Source organism: Rutilus rutilus, assembly GCF_951802725.1.
Source record: "Rutilus rutilus genome assembly, chromosome: 11".
NCBI lineage: Eukaryota > Metazoa > Chordata > Actinopteri > Cypriniformes > Leuciscidae > Rutilus > Rutilus rutilus.
Genome location: NC_140216.1, coordinates 15,136,491 through 15,159,933, shown reverse-complemented (window position 1 = coordinate 15,159,933; position 23,443 = coordinate 15,136,491). Strand labels below are relative to the sequence as shown.

The 23,443-nt window shown below is 38.9% G+C and overlaps 1 protein-coding gene across 2 annotated transcripts in view; it reads right to left on the bottom strand.

The window, feature by feature from the left end:
* The window catches only part of ldlrad4a (low density lipoprotein receptor class A domain containing 4a), a 96,937-nt gene extending 74,064 nt beyond the window's left edge, over positions 1-22,873 (bottom strand). The window contains exons 1-2 of one of the 2 annotated variants that reach the window (XM_084424153.1): positions 22,732-22,873; positions 22,002-22,063 (exon numbers count right to left, since the gene is read on the bottom strand). The gene's annotated coding sequence lies outside the window, so the exon portion shown is untranslated. The remainder of the gene's footprint in view (positions 1-22,001; positions 22,064-22,731) is intronic. The other variant, XM_084424152.1, reaches the window with a different exon arrangement.
* Positions 22,874-23,443: the final 570 nt, after the last annotated feature.

The following is a 23,443-nucleotide window of genomic DNA, read 5'->3' as shown; positions in this document are numbered from 1 at the left end:
CCGATATCAGCCAGCACACACAAGCCAAGACTCTCTCTCGCTCCTCTCCTCCTTGAGGACAGTTCCTCCTTGTGTCAGCATTCTATGCGACGAATATCTCTCTCTGGAGATCGGCCAGAGCGGCGCGGCACACTGTGACGAACAGAAAATGGAAGATAGGGCCTCAGTGCAACAACTGCAGCAGATATAGAGTAATGTGAAGGACTGATCTGCATCATTTCTGTACTCATTTCTGTACTGTTTTAAGTGTCCCTGATACTTTCTAAAACTTCTTAAACTTTTTGAGAAGCTGACACCATCCAGGATTCATTGTACAGAAACCCCAGGTGTGTCTCTTTGCAGCACACAATTCATTCATATCAGTACATCTGACCATAGATCTGTTCAACAGGCCACATCTTGTTCCTCGAAACTAGGCCAAAAAAGCACATCTGAAGCCGAGGCTATCCAGGAGATATAGAAATGCTTTCTGGTCATGACTGAATGATAAACAAAAGGTTCTATGAGACAGGAATCTTGAGGCTCGGCTTTGACATACTATACTGACTAATCCTTGAATTCGCCCATCAATGGCTGCCCATACATTTCCATTATGACACAGCCACATGGCAGCACTCTCCTTTGAGACGAGAAACGCCATAGGGCATGTTGCTCTTCTGACATTGATTAACGATCTAACAACTTCCCACCATGCCAGATAAAGGCAGTTTGGCTGAGGGGCAAACGAAAGCACACACACAAACACATGTACTGTACAGTGAAGGTGAAACCTTCACCCACACACTATTGTCGTTCCACATACAGCCATGGTGTGGAGACCAAACGCAAATTTGTGAAAACATTTCAGTGCTATTTCAACTGATCATGTGACATATAAAACTTGTACTTTGAGTAATGACTTTAAAGAATTCTAGACCTGGACAAGCAGAAACCCTTTGTGGGGAGAGATGGATGATGGAGTGTTTGAAGGTTGTAGGGGACCAGGTTATTTGCGCCACTGGGATGATGTAGCCTAGTATTGAAAGAGCTTGTACGTTAAAACTCCCTAAGAGTTGAATCATGAACTACCACATTTGTACAATCCCTTCCCAAGTTGCTACAGGTGTATTTTAAATCACCTTGGATAGAAGAATCATCTAAATGACAAAATAGTAAATTAGACATTAGCATTGCAGGTCAGATACTTTAATGTAATTCTTGCAGTTAATGAGAGCTGAAGTACAGACCCGAGCAGAGGCTTGACATAAGAGAATTTAAGGAGGCTAAACACAGGTCAAGTTCCAGTTTTCTGGGGGGCTTTTGAAAGACGCAAGTAGGTCAGCAAGAAGTGAGTTGTATTAGCCTAGCCATGAAATAACTACTGCCTGAATGAGCAGCTTAAAAGCTTGAGCCAAGAAAAGGCAGAATTGCAGACCATATATCATTGCAAATGGCCAGTTTCCGTAAAGTGGTCAGCAAAGTCTAGGGTGACTTATACTGTTTTAGGGAACTGGTAGATATGACTGTATGACCTTTAACTGAGATGTATTAAGGGAAGTTCTAGGCTCAGAAGAAGAGCAGATCAGGCTTGAGAATCGAGATTATCATCAAATTGAGAGAGTCTGCATCCAGTTTGATATGTTAGAAAGGCATGACGAGATCCACTCAAAAGATCATAGGTGGAGAGGCAGAGAGGAGGAAATGAGATGTGCTGAGATAAGCAAAATACTTTAAGAGAAGCAATGAATGCATTAGTTTTGAGTGCAAATGGAGAAAAGTATGGGCCAAGTACCGAACCCTGTGGTACCCCAATGCTGAGGAGACAAACAAGACAACGTAAAAGACGGGCCAACTTTTTACCAATGGCCGCTTGCACCTGCACTGCACACTTTAACAACAAATTAAAAAAACAGAGGAGTTCCCTCTATCCACTACTGCAAGGCTAGTGTGCTGTTGATAGTACCCTTCACTGTCAGTAGGTAGGAAGGAATTTGCCAGAATTTACAGAGAATTAGTTTCCTACAAATTATCTTTTAGTTTCAGTTTCACTATGTCCCCCCCATGACCCAAGCCTATTGAGAATCCCTAACCCTAATTCCTGACCCTAATCTTAATCTTAGATTTGCCTCTGGCCACACTTAGGATAACCTCCTCACTCACGCTCCCAACATTTTATGTAACCAGCTGTCTTATGTAACCGTGCATACTTAACAGCCAGTGTGCGAAGTACACAATGACTTCCAGGAGAGTTTAAAAAAAAACATATATATATATTTTTCAGGATACAATCTATTGAGGTTTCTCAATTTCTTTGGGGCAATCTTGAAGACTTTTAAAATAAAACACTTTTTGTGTTTGCTTGTCATATATACATAATCTAGAGAGTCAAGGACCAACAATCTGCAACTACAATGGGGGGCTCCATCTCGTGTCCCCAGGACTACCAAGACTCAATCTTTAAAGAGGGGGGATCCCTTATTTGGCACCAGGTGAATATTCACCTTCAGAATAAATCGCAACCTAACTTTTGTGGTTACAGAAACACACTCTTAAAATATTTCCTTGTGTAATATAAAGTATGTAAATGTAAATAGAATTTTGTTTACACCACCTTTGTACAGTTCAAGCATTAAGTAGGGTCTGTCAAACCACCCCAATTCGTGCCCAGATGAAGATGGTTTAAGTAACTGTTATTAGAATCAAAAAGAATATAGACCGCTAAGCACTCATGCTGTTCAGCCATTATTTGGCATAGTTCCTGCTTCTGGTGTAGGAGTGCCCACGTAATAACCCTGCAAGAATATTTGATGAATCTTTTATCTTACGTAAGGTCCCAAAACCCATCATCGTCTCCCTATCTGCTCTCCAATGAAGGATTTCCTTCTTAGTCTCTGTTGTTCTTTATTATAAGGAGCTGTGAATCAGCCCGGATGTGCCAAGCTTAGATTTCATCCTCTCAGGCATATTCTGCCACCTAAACAGTGCTCAAACACACACTGATACACATACACAAACCTGCAGATAACCTGCAGTACCCCATTTATAGAACATCCACCTACTCTCAAACTATCATTTTTAAAAAAAAATTTTTTACCACTTGTCTATTCCGAACTGGACAGACACTCATACACACCTGTTGTCCTCCGCAACCACTGATTCATTACAGTCCTGCCATGCACCCAAGTGTGACACAAGCCTTTTGCCTTCTCCATTAGATGAGTCACAGCTCAATTAAACCTCCCCTGGCAGACACACACACTTTTAGCAGACTGAGCGCTCAGGGGGGTGGCACTGGCTGTAGCAGACCTGGCCTCAGGCAAACATCTCTTTCAGACTTTTAATTATGGCCATAAAGTCAGGCCCACTTTGAGCCTTGTGCGGGACTGTTTTCTTAATCTCGCTCCAGCCCCCTCCTGCTGAATTTCTGACCATTACCACAAGCTCCGGCAATGTTTGTATCCACTCCCACCCGCACCTGCAAACATTGTTACAGCTTGTCGAAATTGTGAAAAAAATTACACAAATATTAGGGCTATGCTAAATGTTTAGAATAACAGAGATAAAATATTGTGATCAATTAAACTGACAAGATAAAGTAATGCTAGCACCACAAATGACACACACATTTGGCCAGCTTTTTATTAAAACAAAACCACAACTAGTGGAGCATAAAAACATATTTAAACGTATGCGTAACACACACCTAACCATAACATTTAAATTATGTTAACCTAACAAGGCACAATATTTAATTTAATAACTTATAAAATAAATAAATATCAAATTAAATATAAAATAAATAATACTAAAAACATTAAATGTACTTAAGGATTGAATTAAATAATGAATCACTTGGCCTAGCCTGCTATGGAGGAAGAGAATGTTACTGATCGAATGCGGTGAACTTCATGTGTTGACTGTTACGCGGCAAATTGCGGGACCTGCTCTGTTTTTTTGACCGTCCACTCCCACCCGCAGCAAAGGTAAAACTGCCCGCTCCTGTGAGATTTCCATTGGGATCCAAATCTCAATGCAGCCATCAACTTTGCAGCTTATCCCTAACCAGGCATGATGTGACAAAGCAACAAGCAGTAAATATAAATCTATGTTTCTATTCTAATCAGACACGACTGCAACAAACAACTTTATCGGTTGCTCAAGGCCCCAGTATACTTACAGCAAAGTTTTGGGTTTTTTTTTTGGTTCTTCGCTTACGGGTAAAACAACGTTTGAAATACGTCAACAGCAGTACACTGTTAGCAAACATCTTACTGTTGAGAGTGCCGTTTATTTGAATATGTAAAATGCTGCACGCTTTTCTCTCAATAACAAAGTAAACGCACAGCAAAAACGACAGTGGTGAGAAAACAGCAGTTAAGAAAGCATCTGATCATAGAGATGTGGATATGTTTGCATAAACTCTGCTATTTGGCACTCCTGTCAAGTCACATTTATTTAACATTTTATACAAAAGATTGCTTTTAAAACGAGCAGTTTACAGTATTAAACAAAAAACAGTGCCAGTGTTGAGAAATACAACCTCAATTTCTACTATAAAGCAGCTCTCCAGTGTGTTTTTACTCGTGTCAGATCTCAACAAACTGAATAAAAGGGATGAACTGGAGAAGATTTCTACGTCAAAGGCACAGAGCACACCTACCTATTACGTAATCACCATGGACTGACTAGTTTGAAGTCGTTTATGGCCAGAAAGTTTGCTTTGGTAAGCAGTTTTAAACTCCGAAAACAAACATATTTTTGGCTTGATTCTCTACACCAGTCAGTGATTTCATTTTGTCTTGAAGTATATCAGAGCCTTTAGTTTCTAATTCTGTGGAGCCACACTGGGTAACCCCACCACAATGAAATATAATTCATCCAAAAACACTCATTGTAGCAGCCCAGTACCAAGTAAAACATGTATTTCCAAGTAAATAACCTGAGCCCTCTGACCCCAGGAATTTACTTTGCTGGCCATTCAGAAAGCATCTTAAGATTATACCAAGTGCTTGACATTTATATGGCCAATATACATTAGTTCGGGGTGCCCAATCCTGCTCCTGCCGATCGACTGTCCTGCACAGTTCATCTCCAACCCTAATCAAACAGCAGGAGCAGGATTGGGCACCCCTGAATTAGATGATATTCCATGGGAATGTATTGTGAAACATAAAACATGGAAAAGATTGACATGTCTAGAAATGTTGTGTACTGTCTGTATTTGCGTCTCACATTTGGAATTTGTGTATCATTGTATTGTGCCGAGGTCTCATTATTGTCTGGGTGTGTGTGTGCACAGGGGTTCAGGGCTGAATGGTGCCAGTCTAAGAGTGTCTCTGTGGTGCCTGCCTCATCTGCCAGCCTCAAGATTGATTTATCAAGACATAGAGAACGAGGCAACACCCCCCTCACACCATCTTTCTGTCTCTCTTTAAAAAACACAAAGTCCCCAAAACAACCCCAGCACCCCACCCCCATCACAATCACATTTTCCCCTCAGACAAGTGCTTTGCAGCCAGAGCTAGACACCGTCTCACACACTCACGCAGGGTGTGGGCTGATGGGGTGGGGGACGGCTGGCACAGAGGGGAATCATAACACTTGATGGTAGCAGAGCATGTCGGATGTAAACAGCATCATTTTCTCTTTTATTTCATTTACGACAGAATAAAATATGGAAATAAAAAATGTGGGTGGATGTGTCTCCCCCTCCCTGCACAAAAACTTCCGTCTCTCGCCCGCATCATTATCCGTCTGCGTCGTTTTCAATCGGCTGGCGAGACTGAGAGCTCACGGGGAAAAGAAAAGCCAGCAGAACATGTTTAATCTCTACCCTGTTCCTGACAAGAATAAAAAAAAAAAAAATAGGAATGTAAAAGCAGAGGAAAGAAGAGTTGCAGTGTGGGTGGAGTTATGACGGGGGCTTTTTTCTTTTACAAACAAAGTACTGTAGAGGTACTAGGTAGTACAGTTATGATATAGGAAAGTAACATCATGGTATTTTTTTATTTATACCATTGTACCAAATTATTACTGAACTGCATAGTTGGACATTATCAGCATCAGAAAATATTTTGTCAGTTTGGCTGATTAACAGGAGTGCTCTTTGAGTCTTTTTCCAAAATCTAATGACAGCCTTGTCAACAACTAATAAACATTTTCTGTTTTAAAATGTTTTTCATGAGTTTTGAGTAAATATTGCATAAAATAAGTGAAAATAACATTTCATTTCATGTGTATTATATCAGATTATCTATATTAGCAGGGTCCAAAGTAAACATTGCCCAAGTGCCAAATGCAAGTAAAATTTGGCTTAGGTGAATAAATAAGTTGGCCATGTTGGCCGCTAATTTTATTGGGAACTGAAAAAAAATTGTGGTTTGAAGAAAATAATTCTTACCCTCAGTGATGTAAGCAACAAGAACGATTCAAGGAGTAGCCTACAAACTGTCTATCAAATAAAACATATGTAGAGACTAACTTTGAAAAAAAATGAACATCATTAAATTTGTTTGTTTTTTCTCCAGAACTTTTTTCCTTCCTGAAATATTCCTTTTATTAAAACACAAAAATGTACTGAGAAAGTCTTCACGATTTGTGACAGGTGAGAGACTTATTTTGTATGATGCTACAAGTGACTCAACAAACCAGCACAGTTCAACACAAAAATGAAAAATAATCGCAATTTATTAAAATAATTTTTCACATGAAAATAGCAAAATAATCCCAAAGGACAACAATGTTTAAAATTTATATTATATTATATTATATTATATTATATTATATTATATTATATTATATTATATCATATTATATTATATTATATCATATTATATAATATTATATTATATTATATTATATTATAATAAAAAATAATAAAAAAATCTAAAACACTTTAAACTAACGTTTCATGTCAGATTAAAAAGATTTGCTGTACATTTTCTTCACCCATCATTGTCAAAACACTGATGTTGGACAAAAGGTAATTACAATTAAAAACCACTTTTATTAAAAACTACTAAATACTTCCTAAAAACACCATGACATTACCATGATACATGTTAAAAAAAAAAAACATGGTAATATACCATGATGGTACTCTTTTGGTACTTTTTTTTATTTAGTTACAGTTGTAATAGAAATTATTCAACCCCCATTGCAAATCAGGTTTATTGGCAGAATTTACAGACATTCAACTGTTTGCAATGAACAAATCAAACAATAGTAATTGAAATAGCTCAACACAACACAATAAATGTTTTAAGTGGTTTCCTCAAATTCAACTGAAAAAGCAACTTCAAAATTAGTTTCATAATTATTCAACCCCCTGAATAGAATCCCTCACAACAGCACAAATCTGCAAAACAGGTGTTGTCTCAAGCACTCCTGATGCAACTAATCAAGGGCTTTATTAGTTGCACCAGGTGTGCTTGAACTAGAACACATGAAATATCTGAACTGGCTAGGTTTGTTGAGTGTCACGTTTTACTGCATGTTAGAAATATGGCTAAGTCAAAAGAATGGTCCAAAAAGTTAAGAGAAGTTTTCATCACCCTTTACAAACAAGGAACAGGATACAAAAAGATAGCCAAGGCACTCAATGTTCCTAGAGACACCGTTGGAAGCAGTGGTTACACTACCTGGAGGGCCAGAAAAAGGAAGCTATCAACGGCTACAACCAGATTTCTGAGAAGGCATGTTCAGAAAACCCTCGAGTGACTGCAAAAGACCTGCAGCAACACTTGGTGGCAACAGGCACTGAGGTTTCAGCTTGCACAGTAAGGCGCATACTAAACGCATGCCAGAACTCCAAGACATACACCACTTCTGAAACAAAAGCATAAGAAAAGTCTGCTCCAATTTTCTCCAAATCATATAAATAAGCTACAGATGTTTTGGGATTCTGTTCTGTGGAGTGATGAAACAAAACTGGAACTTTTTGGCCCTATGGATTAGCGGTATGTCTGGAGGAAGAAGAATGAAGCATATGCTGAAAATAATACTCTGTCTACAGTTAAGCATGGTGGGGCTCGTGATGCTCTGGGGCTGCTTTGCATCCTCTGCCACTGGAAACCTGAAGCGTGTGGAGGGCAAGATGGATTCATTGAAGTATCAGGGAATCCTAGCAGAAGCTGAAGCTTTGGCGTCATTTGACCTTCCAACAGGACAATGATCCAAAGCATACCTCAAATTTCACCAAGGCTTGGTTGCAGAAGAAGTCCTGAAAGATTCCACAGTGCCATCACAGTCACCTGGCTTGAACCCCATAGAAAATGTCTAGTGGGATTTGAAAAAGGTGGTTGCAGAACGCAAACCCAAGAATATTACTGAACTGGAGGACATTGCTCATGAAGAATGGGCTAAGATTCCTCAGAAACACTGCCAGAATCTGGTAATATATCTCATTTGCAGCAGGTCATAACAGCAAATGAGTGTTCACCTAAGTACTAAAGATGCTTGCCGTGAAGGGGTTGAATAATTTTGAGACTGCAGAAGTCATTAAAAGTTGCATTTTCAGTTGAATTTGGGGAAACCACAACATTTGTTGTGTTGAGCTATTTCAATTATGTTTGTTTGATTTGCTCATTGCAAACAGCTAAAAGTCTGTAAATTGCCAATAAACCAGATTTGCAATGGGGGTCTAAATCTCTCCCATATTGCAATAAAGAAAATAGACGCAATGAGTTGAAAGGTTGCTTATTATGACTCCAGAGAACTTTAAGCTCAAGACGATGAGAGTCAGATCAGCATATAAGGAGATGAATCACATATCAGATAAATGCTAATGCAGCCGTTTCAGCTTGATCCCTCATTTAAAGATTGTATCAGAATGTACTTGTTTCTAAAGGACAGGTTTAAAAAAAAAAAAAAAAAAAAACTGCGTCTGGTTCAGCCAGACAACACGATCTTATATATCTGCAGCAGAAACTTTCACAGATCATTGGTTGACGTTATTGGCTGGAGAAGTGCAGACCTGGGCTTCATTTCGTCCTTTCTAATTGACCTTCTATTCTTGCTGATGGGGTTATTTTATCCGTTTCTGTCTTAAAGGAATAGTCCCTCCAAATATAACAATTCTGGTTACAAGCCCTATATTTATTTATTTATCCATTCATATATTTATTTATTTATTTTATGTGGAACACAAGGAGACGTTTTGTGGTTGTTTTATTATTGTTGTAGTTTTTCTCCCCCTTTTTGGAGTTTAACAGCCCAAATATATCTTCATTGTATGGAAAATAACAATTTTGTGTACCATTAAAAAAAAAGAACGTAATTCAGATTTGGAATGACATGGAGGTGAGTAAATGATGACAGAATATTCATGTTTGGGTGAACTACCACTTAAATCCATCTCAGAGATAAATTCAAAACAATAGCAGGTGAGATGTACTAAAATAACAGTCTAGACAGAAAATGACAGAATGCGTGTTTGTCTGGTGCATGAAGACATGAGGTGTCTGTGACCATCCTATGGCCCCCTCAGGAGTCAGCTGAGAGCCGTCTTTAGGGGCAGCGAGAAGACAAGAGAGAGCAAGAGAGAGTGCATGGAAAGGGCACAAGCACATTATCGTCTCGTTTGGTACCGAGGGTGCCAGACTATAATGAATAAAGGAGGCGATATTAAAAAAAGAAAGAAAAAGAGGTGTGAGGATGCCAAGCGCTTGGAGAGACACAAAGGGACACGATAAACCCTGATAAAGTCAAAGAATGTTGGGAATGGAATACTAGTATGTGCTTTCTTCATACTGCACTCTATATACTGTGTGCTACCTACTATTTTAAAACAGTGTGTGAAACAGAATGCAGTATGCAGCAATAAACTTTTCAAGAATTTAAAGTTTAATAGAAAATGTGTATGTCTTAACTCATGGCAGTTCTATCAAATAATGGATCAAAAAGAAAACAAATATGAAGTGTTGAAGGTTGAAGAAGGTTGAGCGCATTGTCCAGTATCCAGTGCGCCCTAGATGTATAATGCAAATGTACTCTAGAAGGTTATCCGGTTTTCTATACTATGCACACAATACATGCTGCATACTCCAAAACTAGTTTGAGTAATATGTTCAACTATGTTCAGAATACTAGCATATTGCTTACTGTATTATACTATACTCTGTTATTACTCTAATATTCAAAACTAGCATGTGAAATAGTATGCAATATCCAATGATACTGCATGTTTCAAACATGCTACTTGCTGCCACATCTCTATAGTTAATACTTAATTTTACATTTTTAAAGAAATTGTGTCAAAAATGTCCATCGTTTGACAGCCTTCAGATTCATTCTTCAAACTGGAATAGAAGGTCACATTGAGCTTTGTCCAAGATTGCAATGTAGGATACAGTATCCCAGTGTGTTTTGGATGAATAGTGAACATTTTGACAAATGTAGCAGCATGTAACCCAGGTATTTAGTGCATACTGAATTTAAATAAAAAAATTTGCATACTGTGCTCAATACATATAGCAAATATAAGTATTTAAGGTCATATTAAAAAATACTTATTTTACAAATTTACAAGAAATGTGTAAAAAAAAGTCCAACGTTTAACAATCCAATTTGACTCATTTTGACAAATGTATAATTCAAGTATTCTATGCATACTACAAACTGAAAATGTGCATACTACTGCGCACAATAAACATACTGCAATTATTGAAGGTCATAATAAAAATAAATATCACTAAATAATTTAATAAATTAATAAATAAATATTACTTCCAATTTATTCATCAAACTGAAATTGAAGGTCATATTGTGCATTGTGGAAAAGTACATTGTGGGATACAGTATTCCACGTGGTGTGCTTCGCAACATTCTGATAAATATAGCATGTAATCCAGGTATTCTGTGCATACTGAAAAAAAATGTATACTACGCACAGTATACACACTGCAAATATAACGTTCTGAATATACCAAAGGTATACTGGATATATGGGCATGTTACATGCATGCCAAGTCATGGCAAGTCACAGCTGGTCATAACGTATTACACATAAATATTCACATATTTAAATGATCATATAATCTACATTTAAAGGTACAGTAATATCCTTTGGGCATGTACAGTGCACGTGACGCAAATTGTCACCAGAATAGTACACGCATGCCGCTCGACTTTCACAGGTTGCACTAAAGAGAAGAAAATAAAGAGACGGAAGAACAACAACAAAATACCAAAGACTGCAACAACAACAACAACAGACCCCAACATTGACAAGCGCTTGTGAGAGGGAGTTATGAGATTGTACTCTTTTAAAGAAAAGTTCGGACTAAGACATTTTACCGGTCATAACTTCTTGAGAAAGATAGCGAGGACTTCGGACAAATATGAAAATTTCTAGAGCGCAAGCGTCGACTGCCTGCATTCGTGCACGCAAACAAATGGAGGATACTTTGAAAGGCTACGTGTTCGACTGTACACATACGCTAGAGTAAAAAACACGTAGTACACTTTGGGCTTTAGTACCACAGCACTCCATAGGGGACTGGGGAAAAACACCCTGGCAGGCCCCTATGGTGCGTGCGTGTTCATGGAGGTGTGGACAGCAAAAAGGCCCTGACATTAATGCCGGAGTGGGGGGGGGGGGGTTGGGGTCCAAACACTCTGTTGGTAGCACTCTCTCTCAGCAATGCTGGAAGTGTCAGCTTCCACCCAATCAATGGTTCTTACGGTAGCACTAACAGCGTCTAGACGACAGGGTCATTGACTGCTCTTCAGAACTGTGTGTGTGGGTGTGTGTGTGTGTGTGTTTGTCTCAGTACAGAGGTCGCACGCAGGGCACGCGCTCTCTAGCAGGACAGACAAGGCATTACATTGACCGTGCATGTGGGGGGAGATTGCTATCTCGTCTCCACATACCTCGACACACACACAATCTGTTGGCAGACTAAACATTTGACTTCAAAGGCCATGTGGTGAATTAAAGCATGTCTGTTCTGTCTGCGCGTCTTCTGATGTATGAGTACACTAGAAAAACTAAACTAAATTCTAAACGTGTGTCCTAAAAGGCCCAAGTTTAGACACAAAGATGGGTGGGCCTGACATTACAAAGTCACATCTGACATTACTTTACAAAAGTTCACCAACACATACTTCATTGCTTGGTTCAAGCATTGTAAGAGCAATTTCAGTTCCTAAAATGCCTGTTGAACATACTTAACGTGCACTCTTGCGTTACTGTGATGTTACAAACAAACCTCAGTGCTCAAGGGAGTAATAGTTAACTTCAAATGTCTGTCGTTAAACCTATTCAGGTAGCTATAAACATAAAACATTCTTGTTTCAGAAAGATTATCTAACAGCCTGACAATAGGCATAAACTGCATAATACACAAAAAAAAATTGGGTAAATAGGAGTTAAAATAAGAGTTGAAAGTATATTTATGATTTTAGGTGAATCACAACATTACAAATTTTGATTTAAAGCAAAAAAGTATTTTAAAAAAAATGAATACTGCCAGATTAATTTTAATTTTAATTAATAAACCAGACAAGTTAACGGTAAAAGTTGACTTCCATAAGGAAAAAAATACTATGGAATTCAACGGGTGCCGTCAACTGTCTGATTACCAACATTCTTCAAAATATCTTCTTTTGTGTTCAAAAGAAGAAATAATCTCATACAGGTTTGGAACAACTTGAGGGTGAGTAAGTAATGACAGTTTTTTGGTGAATTTTTGGGTAAACTATCCCTTTAATACTTAATGGCTTTAATGCTAATAAGGGAAAGAACTATAATCTCATGAAGCATATACAGTACATGTATATAAATACATATAAATGATATATACATATATACAATTATACATACACACATATACATATATATACACAAATACACAGGTAGGGTTTTTTTTCACGATATCGATATATAGTATATTATCAAGTAGGCCTATAGGTGACTTCCTAAAAAAATAATTCTCAATACCTATTTCAATACCACAGCAAAAACTATACTATTCTATCTAGAGAATGACTAGAGCTCTAGTGAGGACTATCAAAACATGGGCTTATGACATGGATCATGACATCATAACATCCATCCATCCTTCAATGGACCTCTCTCATCACTTCATTTGTATAGGGGAAGAAAAAAAAAGGACAGCATGTACTGTCCTACATCCCATCAGGTCAAGCAAACGTCATACAATTTCTCTTAAAAGCATAGAATACAAAACAGATTGTTTTATTTATTTATTTAGTCAAAAAGCCCCATCTGCTTTAACATGGTGAGTTTTGACATTTACAACTCTGCCGTTCTTTTAGCTAAAGTGTTTTTAAGATTCGCCTGTTCTGTCTCTCCGTTCCTGAATGCATCTGATTGTATTCGCAATGTTCCGGAGCATGCAGCCTCTTTCTAAAGACGCCCTGTGTTAACAGATGACGAGAGACACAAGCCACAGCTGTACGTGCAGTACAATCTAAAGAATGAGGGCTTGTACAGTGCTGTTCTGTTCCGTTCCGTTCGCAGACACACACACACACACACACACACGGATCTCAACTGAAACCATGCCAACTGCAGACAGAGTCTGCCACAGCACCAGCGAACATTTATAGCACAGTTTTCACACAGGAAAGGTGAGGTTTGTGTGTATGTGCAAGAGAGAGAGACACCGGGAGCATTAATGTGTGTTAGCATTTACGCATTGCTATTTAAAGATTTTGCAACAATTTTCACCCAAACACCTCTGTAAGAAGTCATCGAGCACATGGTTTAGAGGTCACCCCTCTCACTCAAATAAGGCAGAAGAAGAAAGTGTCTAATTTGCTGCAAACGTAAGATCAGCGCAAGTCTGCCTAGCAGCCTTGTGCGGTTCAAACTAACTAACGCCACCACATTGGCTCAACATATAAGTCGGTCCTCTGAGAAGGCGCACCAGAGGGGTATGGCCTGGGTCATAGGCTTTGCCCCAGGAGGGGATTAAAAAAAACACTATGCAGGCCTGAAGCGTCTCCATCTGGACTTTCTATCAGAAATCATGTCCCACAGGCGCTAACTTGGGGCACGTCCATGCAATATGTTCCGCAAGAGCTAGCCAGATCTTAGCAGCACTGGCAGAAGACAGACAACGCTACGAAAAGACAAAGGCTTAATTTGTGGTATGAGACACAAAGATGGTCTGTACTGAGGGGTATAGCTAGAAATACTGAAAGCATGTAGAGCTATGCTGTGCTTCAAATACAAGATTCATTTTTATGGGTGAATCATAAATTAAAATTTGACCCCATTTACACTACTTTTTTTGAAAGAAGTCTCTTATGATTATCAATGCTGCAATTATTTGATCAAAAATACAGTAAAAACAGTATTTTTGTGAAATATTAAAATAAAAGTTTATATATTTTCGAATATTCCCTTTCATGCAGTGTGTAATATAGGCCTAGCTGTTTGTGAATGTAAACGTTCTGCAAAGTTGTAAAGTCAAAAGTGCACGATAAATAAAGTTATTGCCTCTTAAAAGAAAGAATCGACTCTGAACCGCCTAAACGAGTCGTCTGTAATTTGAAACTCACTGCGTTACGGTTCTACGTCACTAGAAAATACATTTGAAAACGCACACTTATGTTGTACATTGTCCGCCAGCGAACAACTCGACCCACACTCAAACACATAGTTTTACTGATGACTGCTTCTCAAATCTTGGAGTTCAACTCGGGATTCACAAAATGCTTGCTCTTGAAAGATGGGTCAGTACCCAGTTTATTTGGACCAGCTTGCTCCTCAGAATCACAACCTGAAAGTATGAATAATTATTGATGTATATATTTTCTACCGGGTGTTCAAAATACATAGTTTTGTGTTTTATATTGTGTTAGTTTCTAGCTCACATTATTACTGTCTTACTTGAAATACTTCTGCTAATCTGTGGGCCACTATTACCTAAAACTGTGTCTATTAATGCAGATTGTCTGTCGTTCTTACTACTTTGAGTAAAGATAAAGGATGGAGCAAGATTTGTTTTGCAAACTTTAATGTTACATCAGTCATTCACGTTAGTGCTCGGCTAACGAATTGCCTGTTATTGATAAGTTAATACAGTTCGCGCATCTGCCCTGCAATAAATGAGAAATTTTTGGGTGGACTAACCTTTTAATATAGGACCTACATGGTGAACGGTACTTCCAGAGCAGGGCTCCCTGGAGTGAATTTTGCAATTACTGCTGATAAGTACAAAACTCTGATTAGCATGGAAGAGATACCTTTTATCACATGTTGCTTCATCACTTCTTAATAGAACAGGGCTTCTCAACTCTGGCCCTCAAGGTCCACTCTCCTGCAGAGTTCAGCTCCAACCTCAATCAAACTCACCTGCCTGTAACATTCAAGTAATCTTGAAGACCTTGATTAGCTTGTTCTGGTGTGTTTGATTAGGGTCAGAGCTAAACTCGGCAGGAAATAGGATCCTGAGAGCCAGAGTTGAGAACCCATAGGACCACGTGTCTCCACTTCCTTTCACTGTAGAAAAATGAAGCCAAAAAATCCAAGTACTGGTCACTCCTGATTACGTCATTCAGAGCCTGAGGTGGAGCCGTAGCATCAAGGACTCCCGCAGACTCAATCACAAGCACAGTTGCCAATCGTGACATTATGCCCTGTTTTTATAGCATCAAATATCTAACTAAAACCATACTTTTTGAAAAAACGATTAACATCTACATACCGTAAAAAGACCTAGCCTACCTAAAATGTCAGAAACCATCTTTGGAAAAAAAGTATTTGAACACCTTTGGCACACTTGGCTAGGACAAGGAAGTGGTAGCCCTGTCCCAAATGGCACCCTAAGCACTCACGGTCTTCCTACAAGTCTGCACTTTCGTGATATAATGCCGCTTTTACTGTCAGGAAGAAGTCTACAGCAGAGATCGCATCAGTGCGGGCTCGGCAAAAGTGCGCATCGAGGGCGCATATCGACCACAAAGGGGGACGCTTGCGAGCACCCTTCTGAAACCTAAAATGACAAATGGGAGACCCTACAGTCTCATGGACTTAACAGACACACGCACACGGCAGCTATTTTAAGTCCAAAAGTGCATATGAAGTTTGTCATTTGGGACAGGGCCGGTGTGATATACACCAAGTAATCAAAGACGAAATTTTACTTATAGAAAAATCTTACAGTGTGCACTAAGGCTGGACGATTAATTGAATTTTCTTTTCTATTTCAATTTTGGCTTCCAATAGTTGTGAAAAGAAGATAATCAAGATAAAACTATTATTGTGCAGCAGTCTGTTTTGCAAGGATGCTCTCAATTTGTGTTGTATTATAAATCCAGTGCACACCTTTCCTTTACAGCTTGTCCCACCCTAAAAGCACAAACTTAACGTCCTGACTGTTTACTTGTCTTCAATAGTTGTTCAAGGACTTTTTACTCACATTAGTTTGCCTAGTAATTTTTGCTGTGATATCTAAATGATGAAATTTGAAATTTCACCAGCATCTAAAATGTTGGTATCATTAAAACCATTAAAAAAGGTTGGTTGATCAAAGGGTAGAAGAATAGTCTGACTCTGAAGTGTGTGTCGTGCACTACACTGTGAGACCTTTCCCCTTCAGGCCAACCGAGTTTGGCTGAACACAAGGCATGGCGCGAGTGCTGTCCCGAGAGCAGTTTGACCGCACGGTCGGAGAGGGACGTCACGCATTCCCCGCCTGTGTCAGGAAGCTTTCCCGCTATGCTGTAGGAATGCAGGCTTCTATCGGCTTTCTCTCCTCGAGCCAGGAAGAGAAGAGGGGGAGGGAGGCCGTGCGAGAGAGGGAGAGAGAGACGTGGGCAGGCTACAGGCGAGGAGCAGTCTGCCTCGCCACTTATGGGCATGTTAGGTGGCAGCAGCACAAATGACCATACATGAGTCTGAAGCTGGTGGAAGGAGATGATCACGATGACTGTTGATGTCACAATGCAGTTTTGTGGCATCTGTTGCCAGGTTTGGCCATCAAGCAGTCAGAGTTAAAGTACAAGTCTCATCTCATTCCATGAACTGTAATCAGGATCCCTGACCCCAATCTTTGTCATAGCCATAGCCATGTCTCAGGTCAGCTGATGAATGCTGCACCACCACAGCTGGCTGAATGATGTCTGCATGGATCAGCAAAGTCATCTAGACTCATCACACCACAGCGATCAAATTACAGGCCTAGTCTGGCTCACTCGCTCACCAGACGAGACAGGGTTGGGAATGTTTTTATTCTATTTGTTTGTGTGGGGGAATCGAACTAATGTACATGCAATTTTTTAGCTGCGACAATGCGACGCGGAACATCAGTGCTCCGTGCCCCAATTTTATATTATCTGTTCAAAGTACTGAAGTTTGCAAGGTATGTATTAAGTCAAAAGATTTTTAACCAGACAAACCATTTTTAAAACGCAAAAGTCATGATGAAAGATGCAATGTAAAGCCCAGTCTTAAGGCTGGTTTACAAATTACAAATATTCTGTGCAAAAATTGTGTGCAACAAACATTTGAATTTGAATTAATAGTTGTTAAAGTGTACAGATTTTTTTTTTTTTTTTTTTTTATCGCACAGCAAAGAACTCTAGTCAACCAAAAATATTTGGCCCTTGTATACTGCTGTATTTCTGCTTTTGCATAAGCACCACCTACTGTCAGAACATTTGCATTGCTGTGACCAGGACTTTAGGCTTTGGTCGCTGGAGCGTTGGAGCTTTTAAAGAGATTAATTTAAGCACACAGAATGTCTCAGAGTGGGTTTTAGCATGCTAGCATGGAGTGATGCAAGTGGCACAGACATTACACACTTTTGGCTAATATTAAACACATTTGCATGACCAGTGAAAAGGAAAATGTTCTTAAAATTAACATCTTTCGGTTGCTTTTTAAATTTTTTTTGCAAGACTTTGTAACTTTAAATTACAATTTATTTATTGCTAATGGATTAAGCTTAGAGGCTGAAAAGTTCGCAAAGGGGTCAGTGGCATAAAGACACAATTTTTTTATGTGCTACATGCTACACTAATTGCATAGTATTAGAATGTGAATTGTGACATCCGAAATTTCCAGGTCCTCTCCACTGGGGAACTGAAGAGTGGCAATGGGACGTTTACAAATTTAATAATTCTGGTTTAAGAGCCATTCAGCTGGAAGGCATCAGAGACACGGCTGAGAACAGACTACACTTCAATGGACACAAGAGAAAGCAGGAGGGCGTTCTCGGATTTAATCTCCATGAATAAATATGTTGGCAAGCAAAGGCTAGATATGCATCAACACTCTCTCAACATATAATATTTCATTCTGATCTTTCACTCGCTCTGCATTTTGGATGTGTGATTGACATTGGGCCATTTTTGTTTTGTTTACTGGCTCCCAAAGTAAAATCTACAATAAGTATATCAAAGAATAATATTATAACCGCAGTAAACTGTGCTGCTGGTCCAAAACCGTTCAGTTAAAAGTCTTGAATTATTTTGCAAAAAATATTACGATTAAAAACGAAAGACCTTGGCATTCTTTCCAGTGCTGTGCATCCTCACAGGCTTGAGTCAGGCCTTGAATAAAGACTTTCGAAATCAAGCTCTGTCCCAAACACTCCCTCTTCCTGTCCAATGAATTATTCCTGCAGGAAACTAATCCATCAATAAGCCTTCAAAGCAAAAAGATGCGTTGAACCAGGACTCTGATCAATATTTATGGGGCATACATGAATAAAACTGAGCTTCTTCAAAGGCAGCTAAGAGAAACCTGCAGAAAGACAGAAAAGCCCTTTTTCTCTTCCTCGCCACAGCCGTAGATGCTAAAACCTGGTGAATTTGGAGTCTTAGCCTGAGCTAGAACAGAGAGACTCCCTGGGTGGACTGGGAAGGGTGCCTAAGATGGCTAAAAATAAAGATCGAGAAGGAAGAAGAGGAAAAACAGCAGCCTGTTAGTCCCTAATCAGTCTCCCAAGCTTAGGAACAAGTACATAGATGGCTTGTTGCTAACAGGCTTGTTCCCTAATGCTCCAGCAACACAGGAGTGTAGATTTATGTACCACATTATGATGTAGTGATTGTTGATGGAAAGCATGTGAATGAGTCACAATAAGCAAGCACTGCTTGCTGGCTCTGCTCGATATTACACCCCATGAAATCAAAAGTGAAGCTTTGTAGGTTTTAGTATAAGTCTGGTATATAGGCATTTAGCATATAGGCCTTCACATGTTTACAATACCTACAGCCTTTCCCTTCTATGAAAATTAAACAAATCATCATCTTTTCACAGGCATATAAAAAAAAAAGATCTGTTGAAATGCTCTCTAAAATGAGAATGCCCCCTCTCTCTGACTAGAAATAGCAAATTATGGGCTGTTCAACAAAGTGAAACACTAGCTTGCTATTTACTGAATACTGTGCCATATTCACTGCATATTGAATACTATTCTTTAAAAATAGCAAGTAAAACAGTAGGCATTAACCTATCGTGAGCATTTCAAACAGTAGTATGCCACACGTAGTTATACAGTTTTTAATTCATTTTGTGTATACATTTTGTAGCTTTTGTTAGTCCAATTAATGGACAAGTCAAAACAATAGAAATGTTAAAAATGACAGCTGTAATCACTCATATCACACACAAAAATAGAAGACCATTCAATTCACACACATTGTATTTGATAGACATTCAGGCTATTGCCTGAAAACCCAATTTTTCTGTTTCAAATATAAAACACATTGAATTTGCAAACCATTTCATTGCATCTTCAACATGAAATTAAAGACAAAATCCTGCTACAAATAAACCATCAGCCATATTATATCTGTATCAGTACATAAGCATGAATGGACTGCATAAATACACTGAAGGAGTGAGTCATGCTATCAACATATTTGTGGTAGGATTAAAAAGATTACTGTGTATATTTGCTCCAAACTGGACTGCATTTTTATCAGCTGTTTTTCAGTGGACAATGGCAACAATATAAGGTCACTGGCAAAATACTGTGATGTAAAAACAAACTCATGCAAAAGAGAACAACAAAAACTGCAGCACCCAGCATAAACAGCTGGGCCAACTTCAGACAGGTCAACAAAAAACAAACCTTCAGGGAGGACAACTTTATTTTTCATATCCTCTCAGCACTATCTTTATACAGTCATATCAGTGCAGAAGACTCTCTAGAGCAACATTAGCTGCAGGAAGTGATCCAGGCTTTGCTCATGCACAGGCTCAGATGGAATTTCAGGAATTTATTCCCCAATTTTGAGTGAAAAATTGTGTAATTAAGCCATGAATATGATCACACTAGACTTTGAGCACGCACAATTTCACTGGACACTGCAAAGATCGAGAATGACGCCTTTTTAAAAACACAAATTTGACATAAATAATAAAAACACAAACTGTACAAAATTCCAGCGTCCTGCATTTGCATATGTATTAATGGAAGGCAATGGATTGAAAAGTGTAGTGTGAACACCCCCTTTATGTGTTTGAGGCCTGGTTTCACAAACAAGACTTAGATTAAGCCAGGATTAGGCCTTAGTTCAGTTCGGACATTTAAGTAGCTTTTATAAACGTGCCTTAGAAAAAAAAAACCTTTCCTGGTGTGCACCTTGAGACAAAACAATGGCACTGACATGTTTTAAGATATGTACAAACATGCATTTTAGTCTGGGACTAGGCTTAAGCCTTATCTATTAAACTGATTCTTACTTTTAGCAGAGAGCGTTATCCAATTATTCAAAATATTCAATAAATGAATATTTTCTGTTAAAAATAAAAAAAAATTGGCATTAATTACTTACCCTCAAGTCATTCTAAACCCCTAATTCCTTCAACTTCAGAACACAAATCAAGATCCTTTTGATGAAATCCGAGACCTTTCTGACCAATTTTTGACCAAAGCTTTCCAAATTTTCTGAAGAGACACGATTGCTTTACATGATCCTTTTATTCACAAATAAACATTCATCAACTCACACATCAGTTCTGGTAAATGCATGACCGCTTGACGTGCGAGAAACAATGAGGTTCATTCCCGTTTGTTACGCAGCACATTTGAGCTTCCGCAAGAACCAATGACGATCGTTCTCGTGAGTAAAGCAGGTTCGGTTGAGCTTCTGTTTATGTTCGCTGATCAATGTTTAAATGTGAATAAAAGCCTAAATTCAATCTGTTAATCATATAAAGCGATCAAGTCTCTTCAGAAAATTTGGACTAAACCGCTCAATTCATATGGATTAGTTTTATGATCTCTTTATAAACTTTTTGAAGCGTCAAATTGGTAGTTGCGTAGCTGTCAATGGAGGGACAGAAAGCTCTCAGATTTAATCACAAATACCTTAATTTGTGTTCCAAAGATGAATGAAACTCTTGCAGGTTTGGAATGACATGAGTATGAGCAATTAATGACAGTATTTTCAGTTTTGGGTGAACTAATACTTTAATGTTGTTTTTGGGTGGGGTAAAATTAAGTGAACATTTTGTTCACGTACCCCCTCTGTCACCTCACGTACCCGAGTTTAAACAAGACCAAGAGTTTCCATGATGTTGCTCGGTGTTTAACAGAGGTGGAATGAAATGGACATTGAGTGAGACAGGAAAGTAGAGGGGTCAGTGTGGAGTATCACTTAATTTGGCAGCTTAAAGGGAAAGCACAGGCTCTGTTCCAAAACCTATTGAGCTGTCTTGCTGTCTACTGCCTACAAAGGCAACTGCCTTCTAAGGCAGCATCTGAAATGGAACATCACTTTTTGTACCAGCAGTGTTCCCATGATGCTTTAAAATAGTGCCTACTCAGGCAGCTCTCTAGTTTTCGGAACAAAGCCACATCCGTGTTATGGCGCTGGACTGTGTGCATCACTAGGAACAAATGAGGGAATCTGGGGCCTGGGGCTCCACATAATGCCACTTTATGTTACTTCAGCCATGCAAAATGACCCCAGGAAAGATACAGAGGAAGTTTTTTCAAGAATTACTGTCTAGACACATTTTAAGGTACCAGTATGGGCTGAATTATGCATCTTTGTGAGACTGAAAGAGGTTGCAGCCATGGTCTCTGATTCACCTCTCTCTCAGACATGATGAATTATGAGTCTTCAAACTGGCCCCTGAGGATGTTATATACGCCTATAAGGGAATAACAGTGTAAGAGCGCCATTACATGCCAAAAAGACACAACCCTGCAATAAAAAATTAATAAATAAACATTTTGAAAGCAAAGCTTCAGGATTTATCTTATTGTGTGTGTGTGTGTGTGTGTGTGTGTGTGTGTGTGCCAGTGTTTTTGTCGCATAACATGGAACATTGCATAAAAGCCTTATTGCCCCTCTTACAACAAATCTATAAAAATAATAGAGACAGCATCCTGATATTTATATTGCATAATACAAAATGACGTTAAACTGTCACAGAGAACTTATATTTCTAAGTGCATACTGTGTTTTACCTTCTCTACAGAAACTTTTAATTAGACGAGGATACTAAAGTCCTGACTTTGCAGCAAATAAAAATAAAAACTTGATATTAGACCAGAAAGTTTAGAATGGCACAGCCCCGTTATTTACCGCGCATTTAACCTAAGAACGCCGCAGTAGTGCGAGGTGGAATACTGAACATTTATGCAGCATTAATTAATAAGCGACGGTCCCTTTAAGAACATGAACGCGTCTTTTCCATTGCGACTGTCTGCAACAACTTCAATTGCTTTTTCCTTGCAGAAATGCAGCACATTTACACCCTCGAACCACTCCGGGCCATCATCAAATAACTCCATATGATAGATAGAAATGGCTTACGTTTGTAAATGTGTCGTCGTGATGGGGACAGAGCCGCAGAGGGAAGTGTCTCTCCTCCAGACGAGGCTGTCAAGAGCGTCTAGACTGACTGTCTCACTCTCATGGCCAAAACTCAGCAGAGCACAAACTCCCGTTGTGTTCCAGTCAGTCCAGCCCTCTGTCTCGCTCTATGAGTAATTTGCAACACACTAGAGCGACATCTGCAGGACAGGAGTACCAATGAGTGCGCACACGAACGTCATTAACAATGTGTCCTAGCCTAGGATGGATGGATGAATGGATGGATAGATTAAAAAAAAAAAATTTGAGTTAATACAATGAAGGAGGTTGGATTACTGAATAGAAACTCAAAATATTATGTTATCTGAACCACATAAATTATCTAAGTTGATTTGACAAAAAATAAAAAATTGTGATAATGTTTTATAGTGTTTAGATAGATAGATAGATGATGGACGGACAGACTTGAGTGTATATGTGTATAACAGACAATAATGAGGATGAAAAAGAAGGTATTTATTCAGCAACCTGTACAGTGTGTGAAGAATGAAGGCCAGACATCACCACCTGGAGTGAGTTTAACTGCATGAGTCCTCTGAGTCTGTAAGTCTGTCTGGAGGGATGAGACAGCATTAGGAAGGGGAAAGGGAGGTGCTAATTTTGCAGAGGTGTTGTGTCATTTACCTTCTTAAAAACTAATTTACCAAACCAT